Source organism: Phyllostomus discolor, chromosome 8 (assembly GCF_004126475.2).
Source record: "Phyllostomus discolor isolate MPI-MPIP mPhyDis1 chromosome 8, mPhyDis1.pri.v3, whole genome shotgun sequence".
Classification (NCBI taxonomy): domain Eukaryota; kingdom Metazoa; phylum Chordata; class Mammalia; order Chiroptera; family Phyllostomidae; genus Phyllostomus; species Phyllostomus discolor.
Window position 1 is genome coordinate 44,090,132 of NC_040910.2, and position 20,257 is coordinate 44,110,388.

Sequence of the window (20,257 nt, forward strand, 5' to 3'; positions counted from 1 at the left end):
TCTAAGATGTGTAATGTGGAAAGGAAGGACAGTGGCAAAAAGCCACAGCTTATCATAGAAGTAGAACGTACTAAATTTTCTATAATTTCCAAATTTTGTAATTATTTTTCTGGGTCTGCATTTTTTAGGTAAAAAGTGGGAGGATCATGACATAGAAAATCAGTCCAAAAACCAGGGGCCAAAACAAAGGTGAGTCTCCCTCATAAGAAAAAGCTGTGTTTCAGGTGAGAAATCTGTCCTCTATGAAATTTTAAAAAGAAGCAAGCAAAACAACCCCTACTTTAAATGTATGACTTCTTAAAATATTTTCACCGAATTGCATTTTTATATATGACATAAATAGTCAGCATTTATAAGATAGATCACAAAAAATCAGCATTCTTAAACCCTGTATATAAATATCAGTTTTATTAATAGCGAGGAGGAACTTGTCTTGCAGAACCTTAATTATATTAAATTTCCAATAATTCAGGCAAAACAAAAACCTATACTTTTAATACAAATCATAAATATATTCAAATATTTTAATAATAAATATAAAAGAACGAATAAAAATCATTAATAATGTGCTTCCTGGTTTTTACAGAACTCGTGTGTTAAAGAAAATCTATGAAAGGGAAGAGGTTAGTCAATGTGGAGAAAATGTCAGTTTTATTCCAAATCCCTCTTATTCCAAGAGAAATCTGAACAAGAAATTTCTTCCTGGAGGAAAACCATATGAATACAGAGCATGTGGGGAAGTCTTCATGGATCATCCATCCCATAATAGGAAAATCAGATGTCACACTGGAGATACGCTGTCTGAGGATCAGAAATGTGGAGAGAAGCCATATAAATGTAACAGATGTGAAAGAGCCTTTAATTCTCTTCAGTGCTTTGAAAAACATGAAGGAACTCACAATGGAGAGAAACTGTATAACTGTGAGGAATGTGGAAAAGCCTTCATGTGACTCAAAATCCTTCAAAGACACATGGTAACATACACTGGAGAGGTTCCTTACAGATGTAAGGTGTGTGGGAAAGCCTTTAGTTCTTCAGCTTCTCTTCAGACATGTGAGAGAAGCTACATGCACACTGACGAGAATCTCTGTAGGTGTCAATACTGTGGGAAAGTCCTTAGAAATTATAAAAGTCTTCAAAGACATGAAAAATGTCACACTGAAGAGAAACCCTATGCATGCAAGTTATGTGGGAAGGCCTTCAGATATTACAGCTCTATAGAATCACACAAAATGATGCACACAGCAGAAAAACCCTATAAATGTAAGGAATGTGAAAGAGCATTCAAATAGCACAGGTCCTTGCAAAAACACACAGAGATCCACACAGGGCAGAAATCCTATCAATGTAAACATTGCGGTAAAGCCTACAGTTACCTCAGCTCCCTTCAAGAACACATGAAAATGGTCGCTGGAAACACTCCTTTTCAGTGCAAGGAGTGTGGGAAAGCATTCACTCAACTTAGCTGGTATCAAAGACATGAAAGAATTCACACTGGAGAGAAACCCTATGGATGTAAACAGTGTGGCAAAGCCTACAGAAATTCTGGCTCCTTACAAGTACACAAAAGAAAGCATACTGGAGAGTAGCCTTTTAAATGTAAGGAATGTGGGAAAGCCTTCACTTGTTACAAAACACTTCAATTACATTTGAGAGTGCACACTACAGAAGAAACATTGAAATGTGAAGAACCTGGGAAGGTTTTATCAATCAGATCACTATTCTTTAGGAAGGCGTGAAAGGATTCACTGAATAAAACCTAGTGAATATCAATAGTGTGGGAAAGACTTCAGTTTGCCCACATCTTCACATGTGAAAACTCCCACTGAAAGAAATGAAAATGCAAATAACCTGATAAGGCCTGATGAAAATTAATTTCTATATAATGTTCCAGAAAACTCTAAGGTAAAAGAGTTATTAAAATGATAATTATTTCCCAAGTTTCTTTAAGTATGTTATTGGAATGTGGATTTCTACTGTATTGTCCATTGAACAACGTGGGCACTAGAGGCACCAATCGCCCACATAGTCAAAAGTCTTTGTATAATTTAAGCCACTTCTCCACGTGGTTTCTCAACCACGAATGAAAACTGTACTTTATGCTTTAACAGCAAGGGTTTGAACTGCTGCTGGTAAGTGAACCCATGCAGGCCAAACCTGTTGTAAATACTTTCAGAAGTGAGTATTGTAGTGAAATAATTTTGGGAGTTGTCTTTTAAAAATATTACAAATTAATAAGTAGTGATTTTTCATTATGTTAATGATGTCTATTTACTTTTTGAAGTCTACTGGATTTAAGTTGTCTGAATTCAAGTGTATTTCTACTATGCAATTCATTTATTTTTATAATGTATTATTTGTTTTGTGCTAAGGGGACATTGAAAAATGGCAGTTTGTTATTTTTGATTTTGCTGTTTGAATTTTCCTACTGGCTTTGTGGAATGTTGTGTGTATCTCTGGTGCATTATATATGTTCTCTTTTCTTACTGACAAAACTCTTTTTCAGAAGGTTATGGTATAAAAGGCTTTTCTGATCTTTCTTACCAATAAAAAGTTGGAGTACGTTTTTATGTATGTCAAGATTATGAAAGAATATATTTTTATATTTATTATTTTTATATTTGATCTTGTACTTTTGGATTTTTTTTCCTGAGATGCATGTTGGATATATTTTGATGTGAGGTGAGATACCTGTGATATGATAAAAAATCTAGATTTGAGGATATCTCCCTGTAGGTAATGTTAGGAACTAGATTTTCCACAACTCATTTTCTCTGTGGTTCCAAATTAGACTTTACCAATACCTTACCTGCATTAGATTCAGGCGGCAGATGGAAAGACGGCATTAGTTCCGTTGTGGATCCACCATGCGGGGACAGAGACCAGTACACAGGGGCTTCAAGGACACCGTCTTCCAGCTCATTTTTTTTGGACTCTTTGCCCTTCTGGTTAAGAGCATTCTCAAAGTGGCTACAATCTGTTTGATTTCCATTTTCTTAGAGGCATAGTTGCCTCTCCACTGGTGTTTTTAAAAGATTCACTTCTAAGATCCGTTAGAGTTTGGCTTTTTCTGTAACTTCTCTTGTGTTCACCAGGTCATGCATGAGACAATTGTCTGATTTCCCTCACTTCTAGATTATGTCCATAGACGGTCTAATATGTACAGTCATCCCTTGCTATATTGCAGTTCACTTATTGCGGCTTCACTGAATTGCGGGTTTTTAAATATATATATATCTAATTCTGTATCATGGAGTTTTCACTATATCTTGAGATTTTGCGGTATACTGTACCCATATAGAATTTTATATATTGTTAAAATTATGTAGGTTTAAGAGCATAGAAAGTGTTTAAGAGCATATGTAGTGTTTATAAGAGTGTGGGAAAGGCTCATAGGAGTGTGGGAATGGTTTATAAAGCCTTAAAATATATATAAATAAAAATAAATATAATGCCACTACTTTGCGGATTTTCACCTATCACGGGGGTCTCTGGAACGTAACTCCCGCAGTAGTTGAGGGATCACTGTGTAGGAAGCAGCCTATGCTGTGAATCGTGCTGGTGGCCATGTGTTCTGCATTCACCATGACATCTACAATTGTAAATTGAAAAAAATCATAGGAGATTTTTTCTCTACTGCATTTTGCAGTGTTTGGCTTGATCTGGTGTTTTAATAGGACCATAAGCACTTCCCTTCTGTCAGGAATGCTGGGTATTTTCCATTGCTTATAGCTCAATGTAATCCCTCAAAGTATTTTCACTTATGTTTGATGGCATGCAATTAAAAGTATGCATTCTTGTCAAACATTTGTCTTGTTATTTTGTACAAAAATTCTACTAACTGTTTTTTGAACTGTAGAATGCTAACAAATATTGTATAAAGAGGTTATAATTTCTATTCAAGGAAACAAGACATTTTCTGTGTTGAATACCATGAAAATGTAAACTTTATTCTATCATTACCATTCATAATATTTGTTTTCTGGAAGGTAGACACAGTATAGGGGAGCCAATCTTAATTCATAAGAAGCTCTAGTCAGTGATATTAGCATGAAGAGGGAATATTGGTCATTATTATGATTTGGAACTATATCTTTTATCATTTTTAGGGATATGGTTATAAAATACTATTATAATTTTTGGTACATCCTGGTCACTGATTACCTTTGATGAAGGTGGTGTGTGATGTTTTCCTCTTCGGCAAGAGCTTCCAAGATAGGACTTGTTCTTGCAAAGGTTTCAGGCCAGGTACTAACTAGTCTTCTGCAACAGCTTTGTTTTTCTTATTTAAATGCAGATGTATTTTTTTATGGTACATTAGACACCATTTACTGTAAAGTACCTCAGTTAAAAATATAAATTTATTTCTAAGTGCAGTGCACAGTACAATTACTATTTCTTATATGACTCAACTAAGGCCTCTGTGATTAAATTAAAAAAACCACAAACCTAGCAATGGAGAAAGAGAAGAACACTATTTCAACCAAACCTTACCTCTCAGAGACTATACTCTTGTTGCTAATTTTTCAGTATTCCTGATTATATCATGCACTTTATCTTTCTTTTATTTTTTCCATTACCATTTACCGCACCCCCCACCCTGTATCCTTTTCCACCTCTGCTCATAGCCCACAATCACCACACTGTTGTCTGTGTCAATGAGTTCTTTCTCTCTCTTTCTTGCTCAGTCCCTCTGCCCCCAAACCCCCATACCATGCACTTTAAAGTCACCATTTGCCATTCAGCACAGATAATCAAGGCACTGTGAGATTCGGAAATATTGGCATGATATAAGTTCTTTTAGTCCTTATATTTTTGTGGAAGAGAAAGGTGGGTAACAAATGATACCTACCTTTATAAATGAAAGTAAGGACTGTGATCGAATATAAAAAAAGAACAAAACATAATAAGGAGTCTGGGGTGTATATAACTTTTCCACGTGAGTATGTAACCAAAATGCAGGTTCGGCTGCCTGCCAGAACAAAAGTTAAATTCGTGAGGCAGGTGCTGGTGCAAAAGGAAAGAGGTTTATTCAGGTGCCACGGCCTGGGTGAACATTGGACTCCTGCCTCAAAGACCATCCCCCCTTCCTGCTCTAGCCTGCAGTTCTTATAGGGGTAGGAGAGGAGGGAAGGATTTTTTCTATCCAATTATCTTGCTAGTGTACATAGGCCAAGCAGTGTTACAATTAAAAGCCAATTCCTTCCCTGGCTGGCATAGCTCAGTGGATTGAGCGTGGGCTGTGAACCAAAGCGTTGCAGGTTCGATTCCCAGTCAGGGCACACGCCTGGGTTGCAGGCCACGGCCCCCAGCAACCGCACATTGATGTTTCTCTCTCTTTCTCCCTCCCTTCCCTCTCTAAAAATAAATAAATAATAAATCTTTAAAAAAAAGCCAATTCCTTCTCAGTCATTTATATGGCTTTATATGGACCAATCTGCTAAAATTCGGCCCAGTCGGCTCTTTTCAGGAGTTGAAACAGAACAACCCCTGAGGGCACAAAAGCACCAACCCAAGATCATGACCATAGAAAGACCCCAGACAAAGTGGGAACGTATGAACTAAACTTGGATCCATTGTTTCTTTAGTCCAAATGCACGCCCACAAGCAAGTCCTAGCATCTTATCTCCTACCAACTGATACTGCAAGCAGTCCTGACCAGATCCAAATGGCATGAGCCCAGGCTGCACAAAGCCCAAGTGGCGGGGATAGAATCCTTAGTGTGTACCCTGGTTCAACTTACCCAGTCTTGAAGTCTGTCTGCTCCCCAGAAACCCATTTTCTTTCACCAGCTGAGCATTTCAGGCAGCTGATGCCTTGAGAAAAATGCAGAGAAATTCTGCAAGAAAAGCTCTTGTCAGCTGCTGGGAAGTTCCCACAGCCCCATTCTTGGGATAGGCCTGCCACAGGCAGCGGGGACCCTCACCTAGGTCCTTGAAGACTTACTAAGGTTCATGCTATTCTAACTGAGTTGCCAAAAACTATAACAAAACAAGTGGGTTTGGCTGCCTCCCACAACAAAAGCCAAACTTGTGAGACAGGTGCTGGTGCAAAAGGAAAGAGGTTTATTTACGTACCTCGACCTGGGAGAATGGTGAACTCCCATCTCAAAGACTGTTCCCCCACTTCCTGCTCAAGCTTGCATTTCTTATAGAGGTGGGCTTCTTTTCCTGTCCATTCATCTTTCTACCTTTTGGTATGCTCAGTGTAAGAACCTCCCCCAGCACCATCTTGGTCAATGTGGGAGACTCCCCAGTGTTCCCTGACTGTCTACAGTAGTGGGGGTGGGGAGCTTGCTGCAGGATCCACCATCAGGAAGTCTCGGGATACCATAGCCCTCAGCTCACCTCCCAACACTGGACACAGAGTCTGCACATCTGAGGGAGAGGGTTGGAGTCCACAGGATACCCCGTGTCCTCTGTGCCCCTCCAAAGAAGACAACCAGGCCCATTCTCCAACTGTTGGCTGCCTGTGGTAACAGACAGAAGTTTCAGTGAGTGATGATGTCATCACTGATCAACTGAATTTCTACCATCTCAAACACAGTTTCAGGAAATGTATGGATGTGAAAGTAAACAGAGCCCAGCAATATGGAAAGTCCTGTACTTTTGTAATTAACAAGAATGATTCCCCATAAAGATGTAGACACCTTTTAGCTTAATTTTAACACTTGGTATACATTTTTGTAAAAGTAGGAAGAGATTGTCACTGCAGATTTAAAAACAAGCCATGACATAAATATATGCCATTTACACCACAGTGTGGATTTAAAGATACAGATTGAAAGTAAAAACATGGGAAAGATATATCTGTGAATAGCACCCACAAGATAGATGGTGAGATGATATAAATATTAGCAAAATAGACTTGAAAACAAAAAATATTACTAAAGATATTGAGGGTCATTATGTAAAGCCTAAAATGGTTAAAGATTGTGTCTTGCTTCTAAACAGAACATGAAAAATAATTGTAAAAATTAATACCAATTCTGGAAAAAAACTCTTAAGCCCATAACTTAACCTTTTTATTAAACAGTCTTGAAAAGATAAGTTACTATATACAAAGCAAGGAGAAAAAGAAATACTTAAATTTGAGCAGGAATTCATGAAATGAGGAATAGAAAGTCAAATGCAGAAGTAAGTTCTATGGAAAGATTAACAAAATAAACAAATCTTTAGCTAGATTGATCTAGAGAAAAAGGGGAATGATTCAAATTCATACAATCCAGAAGAAAGTGAATATGACTACTGAAATTGCAGAAATGTAAAGCATTATAAAGGAATTAAGTGAACAATTCATGGTAACAAATTAGGTAAATAAGGAATGGAAGAATTCCTAGTAAGACCAAAATTAATGAAACAAAATTAAGAAAGATGGAAAACATGAATAGAAACTATAGCAAGTGAGATGGCGGAATTCATGACACTCTTTAAGCAAACCTAGGTTTACTTGACTGATTTATTCAACAAAGTCAAGTACCATTTCATGATTAAAACACTGAGCATACCAAAAAAGAAGGAAAAATTTTAATTTTATGATGGACAAGCACCAATGGAAAACCCACACCTAATACTATATTTAATGGTAAGACTGGAAGACTTTCCCCTGACATAAGGAATCAAAGGAGAATGTCTGGTCTTGTCACTTCTATTCTAAAATGTATTAGAAAGTTTAGCCAGAACCATTACACAAAAATAAATAAATAAATAAATAAATAAATAAATAAAATGCATACAGTATCTTAGGAAGATGTAAAATTATCTCTACTTCTGGATGAGGGGTCTTGTGTTGTCAATATTTCACTCCAAGACATGGCATGTGGGCACATTATTTTGAATTAAAAGCACTTGAGAAACAGCTAGTTCAAGTAGGGCATTCTGACCAGCCTTTGTCCTTCTGAAAGCAGATGAATCTCCCATGTGAAACATACCCATTGTGCAGCAGACAAGTAGACAGCTTCTTTATCATCAGAGAAAGACAAATTTAGCATGAGAAGGCTGTATAAGGCAATTCCACTTCTGGATTGCTTTATACACTAATTTGAAAGAATATAAGCACTCCTATGTGCATTGCAGCATTATTGGCAATTTACAATAGCCAAGGTGTGGAAGAAGCCCAAGTGTCCATCAGTAGATGAGTGGATAAAACAATTATGGAACATTTACACAATGGAATACTATTAGGCCATAAAAAAGAAAATTTTACCCATTGTCATAGTATGGATGGACTTGGAGAACATTATTCTAAGTGAAATAAGCCAGTCAGAGAAAGACAAGTGCCATATGATTTCACTCATATGTAAACCTAATGAGGAAACTGAAGTAACAAGGAAAATGGGGACAGAATCATGGATGGAGAGCAGGTGACAGCTATTGTGGTGGTGGGGAGGTTAGGGCATGGAGAGATCAAGCAAAAAGGAAAAAGGACTCATGGACATGGACAATGGAGAGGTGATTGTGGAGGGGAGGAGAGTATAAAAGGACTAAATGGTAATGGAAAAAATACAATAATTTTTTTAAAAAGTCCTTATTTCTTCATCTTTCAGTGCCCCTCTCCTGAACCCCTGTGCCCTGTCAATTCATCCCAAAGTTGTTGTTTCCTTGTCCAAAAGGTACAGAAGCCTCCTGCTCTGGTCGCTTCCTTGAGTCTCACATTTTATGGGTCTCCCATATATAGGAAATTAATTTTTTCTTTTTTTATTCTGTCATACCATTTTAGTTATTGGACCAGGCAAAGAAAAGAAAGAAAAATTTATCTGTACCTATACTTCCATAGAGAAAACTCTAAAGAGACCATAAATGAACTATTAAAACTGATAACTGAGTTGTACAATGTTATGATACAAAGTCAAAATATAAAAAATTAGTTGTATTTCTATACACCTGCAATGTAGAATCTGATAACTGAACTAAGAAAACAAGTGCATTTACAATAGCATCAGAGGAATCAAATACTTACAAGTAAATCTAACAATAAAAAGGACAAAGAAAATTCTGTGAAAGCTACAAAGTCTCTTTCTGTCCCTGTTTTCCCCCATTTGCCGACCTCCACAAGTATTCTACCACACTTTCCTCTGGCTGTCACCACATTGTTGTCGGTATTATTTTCTTCTTCTTTTTTTTTACAGTCACATAGTATTCCATTGTGTAAATGTATCACAGTTTTTTATCCACTCATCTGCTGATGGACACACATTATTTCCAGATCTTGGCTATTGTATATAACACTGCAATGAACATAAGGGTGCATACTTTTTTTTTAAATTAGTGCTTTGGGCCCTGGCTAGCATGGCTCAATTGTTTGGGCATTGTCTCACAAAGCAAAAAGTCACTGGTTCGATTCCCAGTCAGGGTATGTATCTGGGTTGTTGGCTCAGTTGGGGTACATGCAAGAGGCAACTGATTGATGTTTCTCTTACACATCAATGCTTCTCTCCCTCTCTTTCTCCCTCCCTTCCCATAAACAAACAAATAAATAAAAATATTTTAAATTAGTGTTTTAAGTTTCTTCAGATATATTCTCAGAAGTGGATCACTGGGTCCAAAAGCAGTTTCATTTTTAAATTTTTGAGGAAATTCCATACTGTTTTCTATACTTGCTATACCAGTCTGCATTTCCACCAACAGTGCATGAAGGTTCCCCTTTTTCCACATCCTCACTAGCACTTGTTGTTTGTCAATTTATTGATGGCAGCCATTCTGACAGGTGTCAGGTGATATTTAATTGTGGGTTTAATTTATATCTCAGATGATTAGTGACATTGAGCATTTTTCATGTCTCTTGGCCATGTGAATGTCTCCTTTGAAGAAATGTCTATTTAGGTTTTTGCCCATTTTAAAAATTTGGTTGTTTGTCTTCTTGGTGTTGAATAGTATAAGTTGTTTTTTAAATTTTTTATTTTATAAATGAGAGAGAGGAAGAGAAGGGGAACGAGAGAGAGAGAGGGAAAGAGAGAGAAACATCTCTTTGTTGTTTCACTTATTTATGCATTCATTTTTTGCTTCGTGTATGTGCTCTGACCAGGGATTGAATCCACAACATTGGTGTCTCAGAGCAATGCTCTAACCAGCTGAGCTACCAGACCAGGGCTTATAAGTTCTTGATATATTAATATTTTGGAAATCAACCTTTTATCAGATGTATCATTGACAAATATGTTCTCCCATTCAGTGGGTTCCCTTTTCATTTTGTTGATGGTTTCTTTTGCTGTGCAAAAGCTTTTTAGTTTGATGTAGTCCCATTTGTTTATTTTTTCCCCTTGTTTTTCTTGCCTGAGGAGATATATCTGCGAAAATATTGCTGTGAGAGATGTTGGAAACTTTACTGCCTATGTTTTCTTCCAGGACTTTTATGGTTTTGTGACTTAAATTTGTCTTTAATCCATTTTGAGTGTATTTTTGTGTTTGGTGTAGGTGATGGTCTAGTTTCAATTTTTTTAAAAATTATTTTATTGTTGTTCAATTACAGTTGTCTGCATTTACCTATTACCACTCCCCTGCAAAGCCCACCTCTCTCCCTTGCTTTCACCCATCAGCAGGAAAATCTCAGACATTCCATGCAGCAATATCTTCACTGATATGCCCCCTAGATATGACTCCACTCCAGGAAGACGAACAACCCAATTAGTTTCAATTTTTTGCACATACCTATCCAGTTTTTCCGACATCATTTATTGGATAGACTGTCTTTACTCCATTGTATATTCTTGCCTCCTTTGTCAAATATTGACCATAAATATGTTGATTTCTGTGCTCTCTATTGTGTTCCAGTTATCTATATGCCTGTTCTTGTGCCAATAGTATTCTGTTTTGATTACTATGACCTTGTAGTATAGTTTGATATTAGATAGTGTAATACCTCCAACTTTGTTCTTGTTTCTCAAGATTGCTGAGGCTATTCTGTGTGTGTGTGTGTGTGTGTGTGTGTGTGTGTGTGGTTTTGTTACAGGGTGCAGCCAAGAGGGGGGCCCCCAAATAGGGATTTGGAATGGGGTCCAGAACTCAAGGTGTCCAGGAGATTTTAGGATGTCCTCATTGCCCCCCCAACCAGGTGTGGGTTGGGGGAAGGGACAAGTGGAGCAGGGCCATTGAGAGCTGTTTCACATAGCAACAGCCTTGCAGCTAACCTCTGGTGTGGTCATCTAACATATCTACAGCCTTTGGCTGGTTGCTTAGATATGTTATATAGCTGTGGCCATGCTCTGAGCCAAGGGAATGGAAGTAACTTCCCCACCAAGACGTAACTGGGGGGCAGGTCCCCCGAGTTACAGTGCCTGCATGAGAGCTTGGAGATGATTGGCTCCATGACATGAGGCCACATCTGCCCAGACTCATGATGGCAGCCCAGCAAAGTTGGAAGGATATGAGTGCTGGCATGTGTAGCCGATTGTAGGAGGAGTCGGAAATGGGGCTGCAGAGGAAGACTGGTGCGGGGATTTAAACCCAGAGGCGGCAGCCACTGAGGGAGAGAGAACCACGCGGCTTTGACAGAGTGGAGACTCCCGCAGCCCTGTGAGAGAGAATCACCATGTGGCTTTAGCAGAGAACCGCCACTTGGCTTTGGCAGAGTGGTGACCACCCCCCCCCCCCGCCTTGCAGCCATTGCACAGAGGGAGAAGTATGCGGTTTTGGCTAAGTAGGGACTCCCGTGGCCCTGAGAGAGAGGACCACATGCCTTTGCCAGAGTGGGGGCCCCCGCAGCTTTAGAAGAGGGAACCACCACCTGGCTTTAGCAGAGATCCTGGCGACTCAGCTGAGGGTACTGAGAACTCAGGGAGGTCTCCCAGTCGAGATGGAGTACTAACTGGGAATAACCAGAGGACTGCCTGAGCCATGGACTTCTATTTCCTTTCCTGAGATGTGGTACTCTGGACTGGGCAAAGGGGGAAGGAAGGACTGTGTCTGTTTGTGGGTGTTTTAAAGGGACTTTAGGATTTTTGATAAAGACATTAGGTCACTACTTTAAGTTTGTATAGCATAAAATAAACATTCCCTTTTCTTTTCATGAACCTCTGGCATTGAGAGACGACTTTCCTCTGGCGGCGGACATAACGGACCTGGGGGCTTCTTTCAATAATAGTATATTGTCCCAGGCCCCCCCTTGTTTGTTCTGTAACAGTTTTATCTAAATTTTTGAAATATTTGTTCTAAATCTGTGAGATAAGCCATTAGTATTTTAATAGGAATTTGTGCTGAATCTGTAGACTACTTTGGGTAGTACGGACATTTTAATGATGTTAATTTTTTATTGGTATATGTTTCCACTTATTTGTAGCTTCCTTACTTTCTGTTTTTCAGTATCTTATAATTTTGCAAGTACAGATATTTTACATCCTTGGGTAAACTGATTCCTAGTTACCTTGTTTTGGTGCAATAGTAAATGGGATTATTTTCTTAATTTTTCTCTCTGGTAGTTCCTTATTGGTGTATAAAAATGCCACCAGTTTCTGAATATTAATTTTGTATTATGCTACTTTGCTGAATTCATTTATTAGATCTAGTAGTTTTTTGGTTCTCAGGCCAGCATTCAATTTACTGAGCCGCACCAGCCAGGGCAGATCTAGTAGTTTTTTTATGGAGTCTTTGGGGTTTTCTAAACACAAAGTCATGTCATCTGTGAGTAATCAAATTGCCAATTTGGATGCCGTTTATTTCTTCTTCTTGCCTGATTGCTGTGGCTAGTACTTCCCATACTATTTTGAGTAAGAGTGGTGAAAGTGGACATCTCTGTTTTGTTCCTGATCTGAAGAGAAATGTTTTAGTTTTACTTGGAAGTTGATGGCTTACTTTGTAATGGAGAAACTATTTAGTTTGAAGTAGTCCCACTTGTTTATTTCTATTTCTATTGCCTTTGCTGTTGTTGTTAAATTCAGAAAACTATCACCAATGTCTATGTCAAGGAGCTGTGGCCTACTAGCATGTTTATAGTTTCCTGTCTTAACATTCAAATCTTTAATCCATTTTCAATTAATTTTTGTCTTTGGTGTAGATGGTGGTCCAGTTTCATTCTTTTGCATGTAGGTGTTGGGAACCACCCTGCCTGGTGTCAGAAGCTGTAACCCCCGCCAAGGCTAAGGCTGAGGGAATGACCTTGGAACCGTAAGCCACCAAGGAGACAGGCTTATCTTCCTGGCAGGAGCACCACTTCTGCTCCTTTTACTTCATCTATAATTGGCCCCCAATGCTTGGTCTGTTAGCCAATGACAGGTAAGATTCCCCAAGTGGGCAACGATCTGAGACAGGCAGGATCATGTGGGAGGTCCCCAAGGAAGGACTTTGGGGGCTACAGCAAAAGGGGGTCATTGACCCTCGCCTCTCAGCTTTGACATAGCCTGAGTCCTCATTGTCTGTGAGAAAATCTCCTAATCTCTTGGCTGCCTTACTTCAGTTGCTCCACCTAGGCCTGAAACAATGACAGGGTGGTGCTGCCCTGTGCTGGAAAGGGTGGTTCCCTGGGTGATCAGGCCTAAGAAAGAATATGTAAAATCCTGTGAAACCTGCTTTGTTTAGAATGCTCTCAGTTGAATGATAAGGGTCCAAGGAAGAAGTAAGTTTGTTCCTCAAAGTTTTACAGCTCTTTGACCCTGACTCATATTAGGCCCTCAGACTTCCTTGTTATCTATTGTTTGATCCTTACTTCCTAGCAATGAGTAATGAGCTTTACCTGAATTATTATGCAAATGAAACCAATAAAAAGCCTCTCTGTCGAGGGAATGGGGTGCTCCCCATTAGAGAGAGTGGCCATTCTGTTCCTACTTCCCCACAGGACCTGGTTGTCTCTGTGTATGTTTTTCTTGTGTGTCGATGAGCCATCCGCAGTATTCCATGGTCACTGCTGGTCAGTGATCACGTCATGTAGGTGTCCACTTTTCCCAACATCATTTATTGAAGAGACTGTCCTTTGCCTATTGTGTAGTTTTGGCTTTTTTGTATGTATGTATGTATGTATGTATGTATTTTTACATTATCTAAGTTTAGTTTGCTGCAAAGATCAAGACAGCACGATGGAAGCTGGTGGCTTCTGTTTCACATCATTCACAGCACTCACTCACTTCATCTCATTCGCTCATCCATGCAGAAAAACGCTGGTATACACACAGTGATGTCTGATGTTTGTTGGTTTCCACAGTATAATAGGAAATTTGACATTTCAATTAAAAAGGTAAAATGAGGATATTTATCATCAGACTACAAAATTCCTCTTCTGGAAGAGGGATACTATGGTGTTTGAAGAAATGTTTTGGAAAAGTCATGTGCAAAGTAAAAGGAGCATCATTTCAAGAGCAGTAGGACTACATTAAACTTAAATAAATTCCAACACTGATAGTAGACAAATCTAGCCTCAACAAAAGTTCCAATAACCTAAAATTATCTTAACAGGCACGAACAGTGTAAACACTGTTAATGGGCACCAAGTTTAATAGGGCAGACAATAATTGCTTCTACATTCACACTTATTCTTTTTTTAAGTACATTTTTTTAAAAATAGTGCTGTTTAAGCTATGAACATTTTACAAAAAGTCTTAATAAATATGGTAAATGCTAAAAATCTAGCCAGATTATCATGCAAGATATTATATAACCAAGACAAATTTATAATAAACAGAACTTGCATTCAAAATGAACTCTACACTTTTATTTTATTAAAAGGGTATGCAGGCCTGCAAAGCAAAGTGTTGCATGTTCGATTCCCAGTTAGGGCACATGCCTGGATTGTGGGCCAGGTGCCCTCTAGGGACACTCAAGAGACAATCACACATTGATGTTTCCCTCTCTTTCTCTCTCTCTTACTTTCTCTCTAAAAATAAACACATGATTTTTTTAAAAAGGGCAAACATCACGAATTAACCCAGCTGCATACTTGAATTACAAAAGTAACATAATTCATTAGGAGAATAAGAAACTGTCTACACATCTGACAGTAAAATTGCAATATACAATGCATACAGGAGTTATACAGAGCAATAAACTCTCGTACAAAACAAAAATATTTTAATGCCTTTAAAATCCAAATTTTTAAAATCATTTATGAAAAAGATTCTCAAGTCAGAATGAACACCTCAATTAGTCAAGCATCAGTAAGCTACATTACAGCTATCTAAGGTACAAAGAGACATCCTTTCACCAGTCCTTTCCTTCTAATGTCTCTGCTTCAGAATCAAAAAGACTCTCTTGCTTCTCTGTATTTCCCACTCCATCATTTCTTCTGACCATGAAAACTGAATTTGTTGAACAACAGAAATCTGTTGATATGATGCTGTATAAACCACAACCTTTTTGTTGTGGACCCCCTGCAGTTATTAAGACAGCTGGTAACTGGTTAGTAAATGCCTCCTCCCTTAGTGCTCCACTTAGTCCATCTGCAGCTGTGACTGCTCCATCAATTCTTCTCCTTTCATTGCCTCTCCGAATTTCTAAAGGTATAATTTCAGAGGTTGTACATAGCTGTCAAAGTCTAAGGTAGACATGGCAAAAGAATACCTTCTCCACTGATTGTCTTCCATTTCTCTTAATGACATCTTTCACTTGCTTCAGATGATATAAAGCTGATGAACTCAGGCATTCTTGAACACATTTTTTAGCATCTTTTGTAATCTTTCCTGGGTGAGGTATGGCACTTTTCATTATCCTTGCCAATTTGTGATTGGAAGATGTATATCTTGTTCTCTGAAACTTTCTTTTGAAACTTTAGTGTCTCCGTGATCATTCATGCCGTCCTCAGTGTATCATCATGAGGCTGTATAACTTGATGACCTCCTCCAATATAGTCTGCAGAAGTTCCTGGTTGAGAAGCATCGTTCTAGAACTGTCACCACCCATTATCACAAAATACTGTCAGAACCGTGTTGACAACGACATTCAAGAACTCCAGTTTGAATGGTGCCTAATCTTTGTCCAGTTTCAACCTCCAGTGCAGCCCTGCTTGGCTCCCATCTCCAATCCGCTGTTTGGCTGGACAGAGAACGGCTGTAAAGGAACCAGTCCTGGTGTGGAGCTCCGCTTTCAGCACTCGGCCTCCCTCTTCCTTTTTTTGGTTATAATTTAATCGGCCATCTATTTGTATCTGTGTATTTCTGGCTTCTATTCTTTGATATTGTTGATACATGTGTCTAGTTTCTTTTTGTTTTGTTGTTTGTAAATAAGGATTGCAGACTCATTGGCAGACTCCCAGCCTGTGCCAAACCCTCACTGGGGGAGGACCTCAGACCTTCTGGTCCTTTATATTTGCAGTCTGGCCCTGGAGCCCCTCTTGCTTTGCATGAGGGCATTGCTCCGCCTGGAGACTGAGTCTGGAATTCCCTGGGTACAGCTGTGTTCCTGTTTAGATAAGCTGCAGGAAAACATCACTGTCCCTCTAGGACCAGAAAAAGTTTTGTTTAAAAGTCAACTGGATCCCTGGCTGGTGTAGCTCAGTGGATTGAGTGCAGGCTGCGAACCAAAGTGTCGCAAGTTCGATTCCCAGTCAGGGTACATGCCTGGGTTGTGGACCAGGTCCCCGAGTGGGAGGGTGTGCGAGAGGCAAGCACACATTGATGTTTCTCTTCCTCTCCTTTCCCTTCTCTCTAAAAATAAAATAAATAAAATCTTAAAAAAAACCCAAAACCCAGCTTGAGGGGACAGGTCACACTCATTGGTCAAAAGCTGATCCTGCTGAGCCAACAGACCTGTCCCCTTAGTTGTCTCAGAAGAATGCGGAAGGCAGGCCTTTGTGTACTGCCCAATCAGAGGCCCGGAGGGCAAGTGGGTGGGGCAATACTCAGCAAATCACATGCACACCCCCAGCCGAGTTCCAACTGCGTCTTCTGTGCTGTTAAGGACCCGGGGTCTCAGTATCCGCGCCAGTTGTCAGTCCCCCTGTGACCTCCCCCGCCCTGCGGTAGCTGGGGAGACGACACTGGGGGAGCCCGGAAGCGGGGAAATGCTGACTTTGAGGCGTCCCAGGTCAGGGTCGAGGGCTGGTTGGAATCAGCTGTGGCGAGACCCGGCCTCCCCACAGTCAGGTCTCGAGTCTGTGGACCGGAGTCCCCCAGGAGGGCCATCTGACCTCGGTGCCCTCATAGCGTAGGGGCTGGGTGGGCAGCTGGACCCGCGCGGACAGTCTGGTCACTGAGCGCAGCGACGTCTGCCCAGGAGCAGCTCTGGGCAGCTCTGTGCCCGCAGCCCTGCGTGTCCCCAGACGGTGCGGTGACCACCGGGAGGATCATCCAGGGAAATTGTGACTCATTTCCCATGATTCCTGCTTGGGAGGAGCTGTAGCCCCTGAGCTTTCAAGTTCCTCCTTTCTCCGCAGGGACTCGTTTTCTCCTGAGCTTTCCAAATGTTTGGGGAGTGGCGTCTCCAATCCATGCCTTAAGGGGTGGCAATAACTGCCTGCTTTTCCAAGTCTTTCCCTGTATTGCCAAACACCAACTCCCCTCTCCAATTCAAGAATCAATCAACCACGTCCTCCCCAGTGCATTTCAAACACGCCCATATTTTAATTGTTTATCATTTTTCCACAATCAATGGATGGCTGTTTTAATATTTATTTTTCGTTTGTGTATATTTTAATGAGAGAAATGTACCCGGAGCTACATTGTGTAAAATCCTGGTGCCCCCCCTCTCCTGGGCTCTGACATCCTATGGGATGTCCTTTGGGTGAAAGTTTCTCCTTGAAATGTTACTGGATGTTGTCTCCTGTCAGCATGGTCTCTCTCTGGTTGTGACACCTTGAAAACATTTATTCTCTTTTTTAAAGTCTCCGTTTTGCAACAAATGCAAAATGTATATAATCAATAGGTTGTGAAAGGTGTATAAAATATTCTCAAAGAGGCGTAGGATGTAACTTTTAGGAAAGAAACAACGTTCCAGTATTACATTGCATGTGTCAAAAATTATTTTCCTTTTTTGCTCCCCTTCTCTGAGTGTTTTAATAATATTCTGAGGTCAGTTCTTTCATTTTGGGTGAGTTCAAATGTATTTCCAGGGCTCAGAATTTCAGACCTAAAGTGTGCAAATATGATTAATAGTTTAAGCTATTTATTTATTTATTTATTGGAGATGGGAAGGATAAAGAGAGGAAGAGAAATGTCACTCTGTGAGAAATACATTGGTGGGTTGCCTCTCACACACCCCCAACTGGGGGCCTGACCCACAACCCAGGCATTTGCTCTGACTGGGAATTGAACCAGTGACTTTCGGCTTGCAGGCTGGTGCTGAATCCACTGGGCCACACCAGCCAGGGCTTATTGTCATGGAAACAACGATCAATTAATATCTATTTTTTTTAGTAAGAGCTGAATTGTGTCTCCCAGTTTCACGTATTGATGTCTAAAGGCCAATGACCTCAGAATGTGCCTGTACAAATCCACGGCCCTAAAGGAAATGAGGTTGAATGAGATCATTGGGGTGGGTCTTAATGTGACTGGTGTCCTTATAAGAACATGCAGGGTCACGGAAAAGCACAGAGGAAACACATATGTACACAAAGATCAAAGACGCTCCTCTACAAGACAAGGAGAAAGGCCTCAGGAAGAACCAGTCCTGCTCACATCCTGATCTGAGATTTCTAGCTTCCAGAACTGAGAGAAAATAAATGTTAGTTGTTTACACCAACCGATGAGGAACTATGTTACGGTAGCCTGAGTAAACTAATACCGCCCGTCAGGACACACTTTAGAGGTTCCTGACAGAACTGCAGACACGGCAACTGAGCTGACTCAGGTCGAGGTCCAACATCACTGTGGCAGACGGCCTCCCCTGTGCGACATCATGACAGCAAGTGAGACCCCAGCTCCTGGCCATGGGGATGTCCTGGTCTGTGAGATGACAAGTTGCACAGAAACCTGTACAATAACCGAATCTCATCCTCCCGTTTTGTGTACAAACCATCCTGTTAAGTGTCATGTGTGTGAGGCCTGGAGAAGGCCTGGAGGGACAGTGGTGCTGACTGCTACGCAGGCCACCTGGGGCAGGCGGTTCAAACATCAAAACAGCAGCAAAATGCAAGATGCTCACGGCCTGGTGTGAAGTCAGATGGCATAACATTTTCTCTAATATTCTCACTAGTGTGTGAGGACTGCTCTCTACCCTTCCACGTAGCTGGTGGTTGGGTGAATGGAGGGCCCGATTCCTCTCGGAGTGGGACAGTGCGATGCACTTGTGGGAAAGGGGAAAGCCTGGAGTGCCCCAAGGACATCTTATCTGAGTCCAGGTTCCGGGCCCACTCAGGTCAAACTGAGGACCTGGGTGTACACACCACTCTGTGCCCGCTTTCCCCTCTGCCTGGCTCTGACTGTCGGTGGCCTGGTGCACCTGCCCAGGGAGATGGAGAAGCTGTACTGTCCACCTGCTCCTCCACGGTCTCCTGGGTTGAGCTCTGCGATGACACTTTCTGGTGTCTAGCACAGGCAACACTAGGGCCGGCCTGGGCATGGCCACAGTGGTAAACCCATCGTAAATCCTGCTCTCCTCCTCAGGTACAGAGGGGCATCTGCAGAGACCTCCAGCTGGGGGAGGGGGGGAAATAATGATACCTCAAGGGCCCAGGATTATAAGTGGGTAAAGAAGCTTGTCCCCATCACTCACTTCTTAACCTGCCAGCCATGACTTGATAGGCCCCCCAGGCTTCCAACACCTAACAAACTGCTGCTGTTGTTGCCCAGGCAGGCCCTCCTCCCTGTCTGTTGTCCTCTACCCCAACAAGCACACTCGAGAAGTGGCCAGGGCTGAATGGCTGCCCATGTGGGACCACAGGAGTGGCCTTACCTTGCCTGGCCTGCCCTGAGCTGCCACAAGTTTCACATTCAGGCTACACACTGCTGAATGTGCACAGGCGTTGGAGGGGAGGCCAGAGCTTCTGTCTACTGTGGGTGAAAGAGCTTTTATTATCAGCTTTCCAGAACCCACAGCCTCGGAATGTCGGGAGATAACTGGAGAGCATGCTGCCGCTCTCTCAACAGCCTCCAGTCCAGTGAACCGGAGAGGGGCCTTTCTCAGTGAGCTGGAGAGGGGACTTTCTCTAGAATGTGGGTGCTTGGTTACCAGTTCTAACTTCTGTTTTGTTGTGTCATCAAGCATATGACTTCACCTTCCTCAAGAGTCCATTACCTGGGCCCCTTCCTTCAATCAGACGCCCTCAGAGCCCTCTTTGGGCCAGCAACTGCTCACCTGCCTCGCCCACATCATGTCCATAACTGTACGCAGACACCTCACACAGCTCTTCCCACAGCTCTGTAGAAATGGACCCAGGGTCTGAGCTTTGAGGAGACAGAGCTGAG

The 20,257-nt window shown here is 41.1% G+C and overlaps 1 pseudogene; it reads right to left on the bottom strand.

Moving 5' to 3' along the window:
* Positions 1–20,257, bottom strand: part of LOC114503668 — a 29,153-nt pseudogene that overhangs the window by 353 nt on the left and 8,543 nt on the right.